This window comes from Vicia villosa, unplaced genomic scaffold (assembly GCF_029867415.1).
Source record: "Vicia villosa cultivar HV-30 ecotype Madison, WI unplaced genomic scaffold, Vvil1.0 ctg.003051F_1_1, whole genome shotgun sequence".
NCBI classification, from domain to species: Eukaryota; Viridiplantae; Streptophyta; class Magnoliopsida; order Fabales; family Fabaceae; genus Vicia; species Vicia villosa.
In genome coordinates, this window is record NW_026706099.1 from 7,406 (window position 1) to 21,390 (window position 13,985).

Genomic DNA, 13,985 nt, shown 5'->3' on the forward strand with positions numbered 1-13,985 from the left:
AAAAATGGGATTAAAATGAGGTTTATGAAGGAAATTAATTATGATAATGATGTGGAATATTGGTGATAATAAAAAATGATCAAAGAAATGAGATTGGTGTAAAAAATGATCAAGTGGTGCCCATGTCATCAAATGAGGGTGTATGATAGAATTTAATCATGATGATATAGGGAATTATGAGATCAAGAATATTCTCCCAATAAATGAAAATAGCGCCAAATATCACTAAACTTGAGAATTGCTCTTTTTTGGCCAAATTTGCTGCATGAAATCGATTTACCCTGGAGGGAAATTGATTTCCCACTGCTCAAAGTGAAATCCTGGCGCAAAATTCAGAATGGAAATCGATTTACTCCAGAGGTAAATCAACTGACACCGTAAAAATGGCCAAAAAGCCCTGTTGGTTGGATGATTTGGCTTGGTACCTACAAAACACAAACATACAGAAGGAACATAGCAACATTTTTGGTATTTTGGTTAGTATAACATATACAAGCTAAACAAATATAGGTGCTTGATGGTCCCCCTTAAATATGAGGCGAGCACAACACCAAAGACAAAGCTTCAAGATGGAGCTTGATTAATGATTGAGATGCAAATGATGCATGATCTTAGGGTCAAAAAAATTAGGGTATGACACTAGCATAATATTCTACCTCTAGTTTTTATTGATTAACTTGCTCCCTTAAGAAATAGAACATTGCCTAATTATGTTTTCTCATAACATGCAAATTGGGTTCTTTGTTAGATTGATACATATCACTGACATCGAATAGGCTTGTTAGTCCCTACCTATATGGTGATAAAATAAACTCCATGTCAAAGCCTCTAACGTCTAGTCTCTATCTTTGTTGGCCTAAGTTAATTACTGTTTAACATTGTAGAGAAAATGTTTGATAATTTACTTTAGAAAATTTATTTATTTTCCTCAAAAAAATGGATAAATAATATTGACTAGAATCACAAATGTTAGAAATCATAGAACCATTAACAAAAGGATGCTTTTAATACTTATCTTTGGCTCTAGTAATTGAATTTGTTTTTTTTTGTTTTTTTAAATTTGTAAGGTTTACTTCTTCTTATTTATACTATAGTTGACTTATTAGCCTTATGTTGAAGGTTTTAATTCTTAGAAAAACATGTGACTTAAGTTTGAAATTTGAGTTAGCAGTACTATAAATATTACATTTCATGACAAAACTTTCACCTCACTCAACAAAAAACTGAGGTATAATGCCAATGCGTGTCATGTTTTATTTTTTTAAATAAAAATCACAGATTTCCTCGATTTTTAATATAATCGAGGGGAAAAACAATTCAGGATATGCTTCGAATCTCAACTATTGTAGTTTATGTTTTTATTTTTTTTTATAAGTGTAAATTAAATCATCTATCCCTTTGGTTTCTGTAGTAACTGAGGGAAGGAATAATCATTCCCCATTTTTTTCTTAAAACTTATTACCTCGTTTTTAACTAAAGCCGATGGGTTTCCTTATTTAATTTTATTTTTTATTTAAAAAAGAAAACACTTTTTCCCTCGGTTTTTTAGCAGACCCGAGGGATCTTGTAACACAAATATAACAACGAATCTCTATCATACATTCATAAAGGAACAACACTTAGGATATTTCCAAGACATCAATCCACAACAAACTATTACATATCCACCACTATATATTTTGTTCTCTTTCTTGTGAAAGCATTTGCTTAAGATAATGAAATATTTGCTTCAAGTTAAAGAATGTTTAAAGAGTTCTCTATGATGGATTGCAAGTGCAGAAAAAACATATTTGCTTAAAGTTAAACAAAGAAGTGAGATTAACCTTCAATAACTTATGAGAAGTTGAATGCATACAAGATATGGAACAAAATCTATATTACGGCAAAGATTTGTTGTTCTTCAAGAATAACAATGATAATGATGAATCTTTTTTTTTTTTAATCAAAAAGGAAGATAATATAAATCAAAAGAGAGTTACAAAAGTCGCAAGGGGGGGGGGGGGACCAAACCAAAACCCCTTAGGTACAAGTTCTATGCCTTGGGGTACCCAACTTGTCAAGCAAGAAATCTCTTTGAATATCTTCATGAATATAACTAAATAACCTATAAGTCTTAAAACGTAATCCAAATAATGATGAATCTGAATTTGTTGTAATCAAAATATTTTAATATTTTGTGTAAATAATGTAATGTTTTTAAAAAAAGCTTATTCACCTTGGCTTTCTACTAAAATCAAGGGATAAATGTATTTTACCTTGGTTTTTGTCAAAATCGATGGGATAGTTTGTCAAAATGTATTTTACCTTAGTGAGTTGCGTGAAACATAAAAAAACTTCCATTATAAAAGCATTTCTGAATATCAAAAATTAATAATGAAACATCATGAAGCGCTTGAAACTATCTACATACACCTCTTTAAGGTTTGCAAGAGAATTTTCCATGAAAAGTTCTCTATGATGGACTGCAAGAGTATAAAATTATTTGGGTTTAATGTTTGTGTTCTTAAGTATTTATTTGAGCAAAAAATCATTTATTTATCTAACATTTTTTTAGTTTTATAAAATAAACAAATGCAAGCAATTGAAAATATCCTGACACCCAATAATTGATCTTTCCTAAAATTCAGTCATTCAAAGACCCAACATTTTATTTTCATTGACAAATTAATTTTTACTTTAATATTTTACGTAAACAATGTAGTTTGTAAACAAATTAATTTATTAATATTTTGTGTAAACAATGTAACAAAATGTTAAAAAAATATCTATTTTACCCATCGGTTTTATTTATAAACCCAGAGGTATGATACCTTAGCTTTGAAAATTATAAAAGTGAAGATGTTGTAGATCAAACTCTTGTACATATAACTTTATCCCTAGATAATTTAAAAATTGAGGGGTAAATTGACAGCTTTTATGATGTCCTTCGCTACCTCGTTTATGTAGTCGAAGTTAAATACATTTGGCATTCAAGATAAACTGTGTGTTTTATAATAGTGTAGAAAGTACAAATTAATGAATAGGATATTCTTCTATAGAATAAAGATTAGTATTAGGAGTAGGAATATGAACTCCTAGTAATACAATCAGAAATTCACATTATAAGTGTGTCATGTTCTGGACTAAATTAAAGAAGTAAAATGTTATTTTTACACTCATTCTTACACCTACACTGTTAACCAATACGGTGAATAGTGAAATAATATATATATATATATATATATATATATATATATATATATATATATATATATATATATATATATATATATATATATATATATATATATATATATATATATATATATATATATATATATATATATGAGATGGGACATATCATCTTCATTCAAAATGAATTTTGGGATATACTTTTGAAAAATAAGTGTTTGACAAAGTGCAAGTAAGATGAGATTTTGTTTAGAAATTCCTTTTGTTGTGTTTATATCATATTGTAAACTAGTGGGATACCCGTGCGTTCGCACAGGTATTGGTGTGGTGCGCACGCTTTTGTTTTTAAAATATAAATAAGAAAAATAAATATTTGAATAAAAAATATATTAATCCTACAAATTAGAAGTTTTGTTTTAGAATTATTTATAAAAATATTTAAATCAATAGTAAAATTGTTTATGTTATTATTCAATATTTAAACCAATAGCTTAATATTAGTATCATATGCATGTACCATATCAATAGTCGTGTCTTCGCTTGGGTATTGGTGTGACATGTTAAGTTGTCGTCATTTATTTTCAAATTTGAAAAAATAAGACATTTTGATGAAATAAACAATCAAATAATTTATTAATTATTCCTAATCAAAATAGTTATTATTTTTAAAAGAGATAATAATTCGGTTTCTATAATTTATTCTATATATATAAACATTTGAATAAATAATATAAATATTCGTATATATAAATATTTTTGTTTTGGAATTATTTATAAAAATATTTAAATCAATAATAAAATTATTTTTGTTATTATTTAACATTTAATTAGATGTGTTAATATCAATATCATATGCGCGTATCATATTAGTACATGTGTGTTTGCACAGGTTTTGTTTGTAAAATATAAATAAGAAAAAAAATTATTTGAATCAAAAGTATAATTATTCCTATATATTAGAATTTTTGTTTTGGATTTGTTTATAAAAATATTTAAATCAATAGTAAACTTGTTCGTGTTATTATTTAATATTTAAACCAATAGCTTAATATCAATATCATATGTGCATACCATATCAATACCTGTGTGTTCGCACGAGTACTGGTATGTTACACGCATTTGTTTCTAAAATTTATTTACTTTTATTTTGTTTAATTGTAAAACAATGTAATAACTCGCGTGTTCACACGAATTTTGGTATGGTTACTTGTGCATTCATATAATACAGGTGTGTTACCCGTGATTCAGATGGGTACTGGTGTTTACGCGTATTTGTTTTCAAAGATATAGTAAAAATAAAATGAAAAAAAAAGACAAATTGTGTAACCAAAATGGTTTATTATTTTTAAAGAGATAACGGTGCGGTGCATTACGCGCATATGTTTCTAGAGTATAATAAGAATCAAATAACAAAAAGACAAAATTATTTAACCAAATATGTTTAGTATTTTTAAAATAAAAACACATTTTTATTTATATTTATATTATAAATATAGTTTTTAATGTATATAAATATTTTGATCACCTGTATGTTTTCTCGTACGCAAATATTAAATTTTATTTTAACATTGTTTATAAAAGAATTTATGCAATCATTTAGTTTTATAAATATCATCTAATAACATAGTATTTGAAAATATCATTTTAATTATATAAATAAATAATAGTAACATAAATGAATATATTTTGTCCATGTTTAGATTCATACATTATTTAATATATATTTACTTTTTTTAATGGTAAAAAAACATAATAACACTTGTTTTTGCATGAATTTTGTTATGGATATCATTTTAATTATATAAATAAATAATAACATAAATAAATATATTTTGTCAGTGTTCGGATTCATACATTATTTAATATATATTTACATTTTTTTAATGGTACAAAAACATAATAACACTTGTGTTCGCATGAATTTTGTTATGGGATATCCGAGCATTCCTACTTGTGCGTTACGTGGTACATTCACACAATATTGGTGTGTTATTCGTGGTGCCTATACATTTCTCTATATAAAAAGTGATTTAATAAAATTATTTTTTCCTATATAAATATTATTTTTGATTTTCTATTATTTAAAAAAATAACTGGATAAATAGTAAACTTGTTCATTCATTATTTGATATTTTCGATCAATACATTTAATTTAGATAGTTTATTTATTTTGAAATTTTTGCTTTTTAATTTTATAAATATTGAGATATTGATTTCAAACATAAAAATATAATAATTTGAAAACCATTGAGATAATTATTTTTTCTAATGTATGTATAAATAAAATAAATGAGAAACCCATTTATAATTATCATAAATATCAAATATTAATATTAAATTAAAAATATACAATAATTATAAAAAAAATAAAAAATAAAAATTAATGTTGTATTAAAAATTAAAAGATATTATTTATTCTAGAATAAATGTGGTTTTAGATAAAGATATTATATCATAACAGGTGGTTTAATAATCCATTAATTAGGTTACAGGGGTATTAAAAATATAAATGATGGACATCTCATTTTTCATTTATATTTTTAATACCTCTATAACCTAATTAATGGATTATTAAACTATCAGTTATGATAATTAATATCTTTATCTAAAACCACATTTATTTATGATGTGAAAATCCGAGATCTCATTTATTTATCCACCAGTTATGATGTGAAAATCTGAGATCTCATTTATTTATCCACTAAAGTAAATATTCTTAAAATTAACAATCCAAATTTTCTTTTTTCTATTTCCTCGCTTGAAACAAACAGACATTCATATTCTTCACTTGAAATCGAATCAACAATTCAAAAGTGTGTCTTCATATAAAACCAGAAAACCTACAAAGGATTAAAAAAAAAGTCATTGTAGAAGAAAAATACAAAATTCATATGTTTATTAGCCATTCGGAAAAACAGAATTACTATCTAATGTACACTTATCATGATAGAGAGAACAATTTACGCGAGTTATTGTGATAATAGAGAAAACATAGGTGAACTATTTTGATAGAGAAAATGTTGGAGCTATATTTTGATTTGTTCTTCATGCATCCACTTATATTGGATAGAAGCATTGGTAACGAAACAGACCATCATTACAAATGCAGTGCACATGACATAATATGAAAGGGTAAACATAGAGAATGAAAATTATTGTTTTCCAAAGAGCATGACATAATTTTCAACCAATCAGAAAACATAGAATGATTAGCATTAAATGAAATTGGGGCAACAATTATAAGACAAGAATTACCCTTAAAAAATCAAATTTTAATAGTAAATCAAAAAGGGTATTATAGACATTTTCAGAGCATATTGTTTTCTTATACAGTAGATTAATTAAAATTTAAAGTCAGTTAATAAACACCCAGATATTTTTGACAAAGTCTTTTGATTTATACCATTAATAAAGAAAGCAAAATATCTAAGCACCAAAAATATTAGCTTATTGAATGATCGCCAAACATCATAATAAATAAGATTAAATAGTTAAATACTTTAAGTACATATCAAAAAAAAATAGTGTGATGGTGCAATGAAAACTCAAATATGTTACATTCTCAACTTTTTAAAAACCAGAATGAAAACAGAAACCACATTATTTATAAAATACGGTGACCAATATATTTATTCTAAAGGCAATTTTGAAAGGCAAAAGAGTGAGATTATGGTTGAGAATAATTCGAGGAAATCAACATATTTTTTGGGATTGAATTTTCCTACAGTCAGGAAACCACACAATCACACATTCAAAAAATTAATGGCCTTTTGATTAAGATCGGATTATACAAATTTAAGTTTGATATTTAAAATTATAAAATTTAAATATGTATTTTACAGAGCCATCAGATCATAATCGGACGGTCAATATTAACTTGAAAGCATGAATTCGTGCATATCATAACGGCAGAAGATTCATTTTCCATTTTTTTTGCGCAAGAATAATGTAGGATATAGTATTGTTATTTTATCTTTGTGTGATTAAATAGATTATAGATGAATCTTAAGTGGTACTACTAACTTTCATGGTATAAGATGAATTATACGGTATCAACTTGGTCGGGCTCGGTTGATAAAATCTGATCCATCGGAATCCTATCCGAACTGAATATATTATATACTAATAGCTATTATTATCTTGGATTACAGAAATTAGGCCCAAATAAAATCCATATACATGTTTCAGATATTAGGGTTTCTCATTCTCACTTCCTTGTTTCCATCCTCTCTATTAGTTAGGTTTTCCGCCACCGTTGTGCTATGAGCATCCATATCTTATCGTTCCATATTCTGTGTTACCACCGTAGGTTCTCTCTTCTTCTTCTTCTCGTTCCTTTTTCATTTTTTATTCCCCTTCTTCTTAAAATAATAAGATTCTATTAACTTATTAAGGAAAATCTATTTGTAGATGAAGAATTTTGAACCGATTGAACTAACTCGTTATGTGTTTTTATTTCTCTATTTGCAGACATAAATGTTGTATAACTCTATTCATGGTGGAAGCCATGGTTTTAAATTGCGGTTTCGGTCGCGGATGCGGTTTCGGTCACTGACGCGCATTGTGGCCGTTGCGGCGTGAATTTAAATAAGGAAATATTTGAAATACACCATTAGAAAACACTTAATGTTAATATTTTACATTACAAATCATATGTAAATTGACTTTATGGGTTCTCAAATGTTGAGTTATGATGAAAATATGTGAAGAAACATGGCTTAAGGTGTTTGAATCGAATTCTAGTGTTATTAGATGTGTGATTACAAATCACACCGCAATTGCGGCCCGATGCGGATGCGGAGGCTACCGCATCAGCAATGTTGCGGCCGCAATTGCGGTTGCGGACCGCAATTTAAAACCATGGTGGAAGCATTTTGAACTCAAGGTTAAGGACTCTAAAACCCTTCTTGTTGGTGAGAAAGAAGTTACTGTTTTTGGATCTACAATTTTTTATTTTGGATCTGAAATTTTTAATGTCATTAGTAGTTTATTAGTTAAATAGTGCGATTACATCTAAATATTAGAAACCCTGAGGCCCATGGGGTGAAGTTGAAGTTGATTTTGTTGTTTAGTCTATGGGTGTTTATTTATTAATGATTTGGACTATGTGTGATTTGGGTTTGTGTTTGTGATTAGGATGGTGCCATGAAAGTTGTTATTCATTTGTTTAGTCTAGCAGAATTGGAGCTGCCAAGGTATGTGTATACATTTGTTTAGCTTATTGAAAGGCTTGGAAGGCTTGTATTTGTTACAGGAATGGCAAAGAAAAACTTCTAAAGTTTGAGAGTGGTAAAGAGAATCTCATTACTTATCTATTAGTTATATTTGTTACAGGAGTATTTATGCTTTTATTTCTTTTCATTACTTTTATCAACTAACATAGCTTGTATATAATCTCATTACTTATCTATTTGTTATATTCTGTAAAGTTTTATATATTCTCTCATAGTTGTTTTATAGTTTGTATAATTTTGTTGTAGCTTGGAAAATCACTAAAGTTTTCTGAAATTATAGATTCTTGAAAAGGGTTCAAGGGAACTTTTTAATGACACAAAGATATTGCTAAAAACTTAAGACATGGAGTTTTCTAATTACCTATTTGCTAAAGGGTACAAGTGCATGCAGGTTCATAATACATTACTCAAGAGCTACACTTCTTTGTTTATTATGTTTATTGTACGAATGGTTTCTTGTGCTTGCTATAGTACTTTTCCTTTTCACCATATCTCTTCTTAACCAGTTGTAGAATATAGTGGCTTTCTGATAAACATCCTCAAGTTGAAGAAATCATTAAGAACATTTTTATTGTGTTGTTTAGGTAAATTCAACTCTCCTCACTTTTATTTTATTTCTTCATTTGGATTTATGGTTTTCAATTAAACCAATACAAATGTGTTTTTTTTCTCTTATTAATATGTATGTTAATGGATGGTTTATGAGAATTTATGAGCTTTAAAATTGATATTCAAATCAAATATTGATAATCATTAATATAGTTGTTTTTTAATAAAATTGTTATTATTATCCATCAATTGATCATTTACTCTATTAATTTATCATTAATATAATTATTTTTTTGGTAACTTTAAAAAAAAATCACTGTTGTCAAAATCATCAAAAAATGAATTTCCGGTACCGTAGAGCAAATTTCTGGTATCTCTTTTTGGTCGATAATGGAAATTCTTTGTTTTTTTTACAAAATTCCGGTATTCATTTACCGGAATTTTCAAAATTTCTTGTGCAATTTAAAAAATTAAGTCCCAATATTACCAGAAATTTCAAATTTCTGATATTTTTTACATTCCAGAAATTTCAAATTTTCGGTAATATTGGTGATGTGCACTCTTATATCGGAAAATTTTATACATCAACCGAAAATTTACATACATGTGGTAGTGATGCGCACTCTTCCCATGATTGTTTTAATTTTTCATGTAATAGAAATTTCAAATTTCTGGTATCAATTTTAACTTCTCCATATACCGTAAATTTGAAAATTTCAGTACCGAAAATTTTAATTTTTCGGTATGTAGCATCAGGCACGGTAAAATTGGTAAAATCAACAAAATTTCTAGTACTGAACCGAAAATTTCAAAAAATCCGGTATTTTACAGGGATAATTTGGTAAGAACGCCCTATTTGAAGGGGTGACAGGTATAAAATAGGGGGTGACAAGTTAAATTTTTGCAAAATTAACATGTAAAAAAGTAAAAAATATCTGATTGGGCTTAAATTTCAAATTGACCCAATATTGAATTAATTGAAAAATCGATTCTGCTAACCGAACCGTTTGAACCCGAACCCGAAAAAACCAAAGTGTCTAATGGTCGGAAGTTGGGCCTAACAATCTTACCCGAGGGTTGGTTCGGTTCATGGTTTGAGCTCGAATATGAACCGAACCATTGTTCACCCCTAGTTGCAACTTATGGTTAAATATTTGCTTGTTATTGTGAAAATCAAGATTTGATTGGTCCAATTTTGTACTAAGTACAAATAAGTTTTTAGGCTTAATATATGATCGAATTTTAATCATGCATTCGAATCGTATTTAAAATTATTATTTTTAAAGTGGTTAATTTAAAAATATTGTCAATTTAGTTATATTAATATTTTGTTATAAATTTTAAAAAAATAAGGATTGACCCATCTAAAATTTTTAAAATTACTTTATTTGAAGAATTTATTTTGAACGATGATATATCATCATACTAAATTATAATCTTAAAAGTTCTTCCCACTAAAATTTTTCGTCAAAATCTATAGTAAATTATTAATTAATTAAATATATAATAAATCAATAGAAAACTGATATTGTAACTCTTTTTTGTTTAATTGATTAAATAAATATTAAAAAAACTCCAACCTCATATTTCATTTAGTTAATTAATTAAATAAAAAATTGAAAAGATTTTTTCAGCGACCGATCCGAATTTTAATTTCATTTATTTTATATTTATAACCTATATTGATAGTTTATGGTCAATTAATATATTTATTTAGTGATAAAAGTTAATAACTCTACTAATTCCATTATCATCACTCTCAATTTTTTTAATAATTAATTAATTAAAAATCTCTTAAAAATAAGAACATGTATTAACTCTAAATTCTACTAATTATATAATTACCACTCCTAATTAATCTTTTATAATTAGTTTATTAAAAATAGCTAAGAAAATATATGTCACATAGTTTTATTTAAATTCCAACAAAAAAATCTTTTCTAAACAAATATTGTTATTGTGAACTACATTCAATTTAATTATATAATATAATAGTAATAATATGTTTCAACAAAAATATTCGTATTTATATTTATTTTATAAATTTCTTACATAAAGAAGCAATAATATAACAGATAAATTGATGACATATTTTTCCATACTTTTTAATTTATTTTTTAAAATTATATTAACCATAAATTTTATAAAATATGTATGATTATTCCGTGTATCGTTAGGATTATAAAATATGTATGATTGTTCCGTGTATCGCTAGACGACTAGTTTACTTAATATTTATCATGAATTTAACTGTATTTCATATGTTTATTCATTTTAAGCATTTATGAAGTGAACGGTGTCACAAACATGTGCTTTAGAATATGAATGATAATCTAATATTATTATTTTTAATCATTTAAATTTAGTTATTCTCAATCATTCATAAATACATTTCAATATTTATAAATTTTACATCACAGGACAATCTTACACTAAATACCGAAAGAGAACTCATAAATAGCTAGAAAACATAATTAAGTATTTACTTTATTTATTAATAAAGTAACTACATAATTTTATAGTGACAAATTTTTTCTTCACTATCTTCTAAAAACTAATCAACCTTACAATACTTTTACATTACAATAAGATAATTTTAAGCTAGTCAAATAATTTAAAAGATAATAGAAACATAAAAAAATATATAAAAAAAATTATATAAAAAAATTTTACCAAGATTAAGAGACGAAAACAAAGTTATATGCATTGACACTTATAACGAATGCACTTTGGTTTCAAAGGACGATCGCATGCTACGTACGCACAATCAATATGAGTTATGCAAATATATGGATCTGCAAAGTCAAATAAAAAAGAAATTATTCTTACTAATAGGTTATCAAATAGTGTATATAAGATGTAATAAAAGAGAGTTAGAAAATGGTGTCAAGGAATGACTTACGATATGGCGTTGTTCCTCCATTAATTGAAGTAAAAAACAAAGAAATAATGATAACCAAAACATAAAGGAACTTGGAAAGTTGAGCCATATTTTTTTTCATGTTTTCATGTAACAAACTGAAAAATGTGTTTGATCACTTTATAAGTAAAATTCTATATTATGTTAACTATACTTAAATAAGTCTTAATAATTTGGAGTTTGAAGAGACAGTCATAAAACTATAACTTGTGTTAGATATCTCCAAGATATATCAAAGTGTTATGTTTATATCTTATCTAATTTTTAATTTTATTATACTTTTTTTATTTCTCTTATAGCCTTTCATGATAGATAATAGAAAAATCTCGAATGAAAAATAATTGTTATGAATTATGAAACTAGTTGTAAAAATAATGAATTGAAGAGGTAACTAAACATTTATTTATAATTATTATTGGTAAAGAATTTATTTATAAATTGAAATTACCAAGAGATAACTTCTTTTAAAATAATTATAGAATCAACAATTTAATAAATCAAACATTTCTCAATCAAGGAAGGATATGGACATGGTTATGAAAAAAGAAGAAGGTATGTTATATTTGTTGGAATCAAGTTGTTATATTTGCGTAACAGCAACATGAACACCAAGTTCTTTCACAGGTCAGCGACTCTGAGGAAGAATTTTTAGAAAATTGAAACGTTATTAGATCATAATGATGTCGAAGACTACTCCCAAGAAAGCATGTGTAAATAGCCAAGAATTACTTTAAAACTCTTTTTGCTTCGAAGCATGGAAAATTTGATCTGGTCTTAAGACTTATCCAACCTTCCATTTCTAAGGCAGACAATGCAGTTCTGTTATATGAGATATCAAAGGCTGAATTGCTAGAAGGTCTTACTCATATGCACCTTGATAAATCACCTGGTCCCGACGAGTTTAATCCGACTTTTTACCAACAATATTAGGGAGTATGTGGGGGTGATATTTTTTAGGCGGCCAAGGTTTGGTTGGACAGAGGTTATTTCCCAGCAACTCTTAATGATACAAATATATGTCTTATTCCTAAGTGTTCGAATCCTCATGATATGAAGGACCTTCGTCCCATTTCATTGTGCAACGTGGTCTATAAAACCGTTTTGAAACTCCTTGCCAATAGGTTGAAGAAGGTTTTGTCCAAATATGTTTCGGAAGAGCAATCGACGTTTGTGGAGGGACGTTCTATTCTTGATAATGCTATGCTAGCTATCAAAATTATTCAAGCTCTTAAAAGGAAAACGGGGGGAATAAAGCCAAGTTGATGCTAAAGATTATTATTATTAAGGCGTATGATAAGGTGCATTGGGGTTTTTTGAAAGGATGGAATTTGCTGGTAGGTGGATTCATTGGATTATGATGCGCGTGACCTCGGTTCAATACTTTGTTCTAGTTAACACGAAAACTTTGGGAGCTATACAACCAGGAAGAGGATTGAGACAAAGAGACCCACTGTCCCCTATCCTTTTATCCTTATATCAGAAGGCTTTTTTGCTCTTATCAAAGGAGCCACTTCTCGAGGAGACCTTCATGGTGTCCAAATATGTCGGGGGCACCTAGTGTGTCCCACATGCTCTTTGCTGACGATTGTTTTTTGTTTGGCATGTCAAACCTATATGAAGTGACAAATCTGATAGGGGTGCTTAAAACCTATTCAGAAGCGTCGGTCCAAGAGAAAAATTTGATCAAATCTGATGTGTTTTTTAGCCGTAATATAAGCAAACCAGCTCAGGAGGATCTTTCCTGATTAATGAGAGTTCGACATGTGTTAGCAACGGGATCGCACTTGAGATTACAGTCGATTATTGGTAGAAGTGAGAAGGAGCATTTTGGGTTTATTAAGGATCACATATGGAATATGATCAACTCGTGGAAAGGTAGGTCTTTGTCCAAAGCTGGGAAAGACGTGATGATTAACTTTGTTCTTCAATCTATTCCTTCTTACATTATGAGTGTGTGCCTTATCCCGGATGGGGTGGTAAAAGAGATTGAAAAGATGTTGAACTCCTTTTAGTGGGGTGGTAGATGTAATAATAAAGGAATTAGGTGGTTGGCTTGGGATAAGCTAATAGGGTCGAAGATGGAAAGAGGTGTGGGTTTTAGAGACTTTAAA